Genomic DNA, 5,160 nt, shown 5'->3' on the forward strand with positions numbered 1-5,160 from the left:
CAGAAAATGGCCAGGCTAGGTAAAATTGGGAAATCAAATCTCCTGAACTTACGTATAATATTCAGGCTATTTATCAGTTTAGTGAGATCGGTGTTACTGTATGAACAAAAGTCGTGGTATGACAATTAAATAATATAGAACATATTTTGTAAATATGAGAACAAAGCTCTCCGATGAATATTGGGATTAAAGTGTCAGGACATGATTAGAAACGAAATCATAAGTGGGAATACTAGAGTGCCATATGTAGATGGTGAAGGTTTTGGCATGGTCTTTGCAATCCAAAAAATAAATTAGGTCACCAAACTTTTCACTGGACTACACAAGACAGTAGAAGAGTTGGAAAACCCAATTCTACACGGATTAATACTTGAAGTGGATGATGAGTGGAGAATTGTTGATTTAAAAGCTGAAGATGGAGACGCTTGGCGATATATATATATATATATATATATATAAATATATATATATATATATATATATATAATATATATATATATATATATATATATATAAATATATATATATATATAATATATATATATATATATATATATATATTACCCTGGAATGTTCAGAACCCAAAGTGGCAGAATGAAATACAAAGAATTCTACAGATATGGAAATAGGCCTAACTCAATTATATAGCAAGTACTGCAAAATATATCTGGAAAGAAATGTCTGCGGGTTTTCCTAATTTTAAGTTTAATCATAGTTGACAGCCATGGCAATAAACTTCTTCAGGATAATGTTTTGGCAGAATTTGATATTCATCCCTAAACATAATTAAATGCATATATATATATATATATATATATATATATATATTCACCTTAAGAGTTTAGAACCCAAAGAGACAGGATGAAATATAAAGAATTCTTATAGCAAGTTTGCCTAATATATCTAGAAGGAAATGTCCGCGAGTCTTCCTAATTTTATATTAATCATTGTTGACAGCCATGGCAATAAACTTATTTATATATTTTTCTTCTTTAAGATAATGTTTTGCCAGAATTTGTTATTTATCCCTTAATGTAATTCAGTGCATGTGTACATATATGTATGTACTGTATATATATATATATATATATATGTCTATATATATGTCTATATATATATATATATATATATATATATGTATATATATATATGCAGAAGAACCACAGGGAAAAGGAAAATAGGAAATATACGATTAAGTCCTGACTAGTTTCGTGGTACTTCTTCAGAGGACTGAAGTATCACGAAACTAGTCAGGACTTAATCGTATATTACGTATTTTAATCTTCTCTGTGGTTCTTCTGCATCTGAGCATCACGTTTTCCTGTGATTTTTACGCATATATATATATATATATATATATATACATAGGTATATATATATATATATACATAGGTATATATATATATATATATATATATTGTGATGGCTGGCTTTGACCACCACACAAAACACTACACTTATCAATAGTATTCACCATCATAACGTACTAAGTCCACTAAAGGTGGAATAGTATCCAAACATCAATACGAGTGCAAAGTCAACTCAAGGGGACAAAGAAAATACCACAAAAATCTCCTTAATTTTAATACATAATATTTAGACAGAAATAACACCTGAACCACAATAATACAATAATAAATTATACACACTCACTCTTAAACTCCCTGCAAAAGAAAACAATTACACAATTAAAGAAAGGTCATCAACACAAACATACTAAAAGGAGAGAGGGTCCAGAAAGGAGAAGGCCAACGAAAAGTGAGAACATCCTAACAAATACAAACTAAATATCCCTATCTAGTGGACGATGGCTGGTTTGATTGAAAGGCTTTCACAAGCTCCAGTAATGACGTCAGCTGACAGGTCGTGATCACGATGCTTAAATAGGTATAAATATTATTACCTTGGGACAGAGAGGTCCCCTTGGCTTTTACTGAACCAAGGGCAGTGCACAAAATGTATGATGAGACGTCCTTGCTGCAGAGAAAGGATATCCAAAACAAGCTCAATAGCTCCACAATGTGGCTCTGCAAGGCGTGGAATAATATAGATCCAATCACAAATGTCGTGCCCTACAAGGTTGGAGGCTCAGAAACACACTAAGGAACCATCCTCAAAAAAAGCCTCTCCAAAACTCCGTTCACGCAGGAGCGCAGCCACGTAACCAACACCACTTGAAAATATAAAACAGCCGTTAGTCCATTATAACCACTAACATAACCACCAGTGAAAAGACAAACAATTAAAGCAAGAAAACAATAATTCTACAGTATATTTAACCTTATACATCTATAAAAACTTAAATAAATTAGAAATATTAAAGCAATAATGTTACACCTCCTCACACAACCAAAAAAAAAAAAATTCCCAATTTTTTTTTTCTAAAGTGATTTGAATTACAACATACAGGTTATCACATAATGAAATATTAAACCAACACTCAAAAATATTAAATATTAAACCAACACTCAAAAATAATTATTAAACAAACTGCAAAAACATGACAAACAAAAGGAAAGAGGGGGGCAAGTACCAAGGTTTGCAGCTCACAAGGATAGCAATATATAACCAATACTAAAAAAAAAATCTTAAACCTAAATTAATCACAAGTAAACTTTCCAAAACCAGAAAACCAAAACATCACCATCTGATAAATAGGTACCCAACCTAAAAATTTCCCATCACTCATATCGTTAATAAACTTAATTAAGAGTCATTGCACTAACAACCGGATTCTGTATATATAGTCCAAAAGCTATAACCTTTTCCACACTCGATACACTGTTAATTTTCAGGGATACACATCACTCACTATCAATAAATGTTGATAACAAAAACCACTGTCTATTTCAGTGTTATATATCACACTTATCGCCATAGTGTCCAATACATACACACACACCGAACGACACAGAGAAGACCACCACAAGACTCCCCTGCGCAAACAAACAAACAAACTCGATGAAGCGTAATTATTAGCCTGAAAATACAGAACACCGGATTAGTGCCTATCTCTTTTCTTAGCTTATCATAAACCTTATCGTACCTGACACCTCTAAACCTTAGTAGATTAACCTTAACTCAGTCTAGGGTACCACTCATACACCAGCCTGTAGCGCCTAAAAAACGGCTGTTGTGCTACAGACCCGTGAGCCCATGACCCATCTAATTAATCAATCATTAGAAAGTACCAGTGATCACCCTCACCTTTTAACCTTAAAGATCCCATATAATATACCCAGAACATTATAGTCTTCTGTAAAAAAACCATGATTAATAAATCTTAAATATACATTTACTTCTACTCACTACGTGCCCACTTCAACAGCACACACACCATAATTAGAACGATACAGATACTTCCTTTAATAACTGCATAGCCCTCTGTCAATCAACTAATATTCAACGCTGCGAGAGAGAAAATCGGCAACAATATTATCTTTTCCTGGGATGTGGGAAAATTCTAAATTCCATTCTTGCAGCATGAGACTCCACCTCATCAATCGTTGATTTTTATTTTTGTATCTGCTGATGAAGGTCAGGGGATTATGGTCTGTCAAGACCTTAATAGGTGTATCTGAGGAGGAGAGATAAACCTGAAAATGATTAATAGCGAATATTAACGCAAGTGTCTCTTTCTCCACAGTTGAATACCTACGTTGGGCGGAGGACAATTTTTTTGAAAAGAATGCGACAGGATGAGAAACTCCCCTGCTCGTCATTCTGCAACAACACCGCTCCTACACCAACGTCACTTGCATCCGTGGCAAGAGAAAAAGGAAGGTCAAAATCAGGAGCTCTCAAGACAGGGAAATTAATTAAAACTCTTTTTAAATTATCAAAAGCCCTTTGCGTTTCATCCGTCCAGACAAAAGCTACCTTCTTTCTCAAGAGATTTGTTAACGGATCGGCTATAGCCGAAAAATTCCTAACAAACCTTCGGTAGTACCCACTCAAACCAAGGAATCTTCGGACATCCCTCCTACATTTAGGGACTACCATATTTTCAATACTTTCGATATTGGCCTGCTTAGGAGCAACTTTACCATTACCAACCTCATGACCCAAATATACCACCTTCGCCTTTGCGAAATCGCTTTTCTTTAAATTAATTACCAAATTTGCCTTTTTCAACACCTCAAATAGTGCCCTAATACGTTTTAAATGGGTTTCCCAATCATCGCTATAATAACAATATCATCAATATACACAACACATCCTTCTAAACCATGGACTAAAGTATTCATTAACCTCTGAAAGGTAGCAGCCGCGTTCTTCATACCAAACGGCATAACTTTACATTGAAACAATCCCTCTGGTGTTACAAAAGCAGACAGGGCCCTTGCCCGCTTTGAAAGAGGAACTTGCCAATAACCTTTCAACAAATCGAATTTGCTAATGTATTTGGCCTTCCCCATTCGATCAATACAATCCTCAATTCGAGGTAATGGATAACAATCAGATTTAGATAACTCATTCAACTTACGGTAATCAAAACATAACCTGAAATCACCGTCGGATTTCTTTACCAATACAACAGGTGATGACCAAGGACTTTGACTAGGTTCAATTAGGTCATGTTTTAGCATATAATCCACTTCCTTTGCTACAACCTCATTTTTGAAGGGATTCAACCTGTAAGGAGATTGTTTCACAGGAGTGGCGCTACCTACCTCTACATCATGTTCAAGGACCGAAGTCCTACCCGGTACATCCGAAAATAATTCTTTTTAATCAGATACTAAATTTTTCAAAGACCTTTGTTCTTCCTTACCTAAATGTGAAATTACTCCCGAAAATTTTTCCAAAGACTTTCTATTATCCGACCGCCATTCACATCCATTAAAACAATTATCATCAATACCCTCCCCCTCTGAAAAAGAAAAATGGTTATTGTTCTCAGAATCTACCGTGTTCCCAATAGTTGCCACAGGAATGACTTTTTCCCGCTCCATATAAGCTTTCAACATATTTACATGACACAGTTGAAAAGGTTTCCTTCTTTGAGGTGTCTCCACTAAATAGTTAACTTCACTTATTTTTTTCAAAATTTTCCAAGGACCTGAAAAAGAAGCTTTCAATGGATTCCGTGGGAAGGGTAACAAAACCAATACTTTATCGCCTACCGCAAAGTCGCGTGCTTTGGACCTTCTATCAAAG

Source organism: Palaemon carinicauda, chromosome 10, assembly GCF_036898095.1.
Source record: "Palaemon carinicauda isolate YSFRI2023 chromosome 10, ASM3689809v2, whole genome shotgun sequence".
Lineage (NCBI taxonomy): Eukaryota > Metazoa > Arthropoda > Malacostraca > Decapoda > Palaemonidae > Palaemon > Palaemon carinicauda.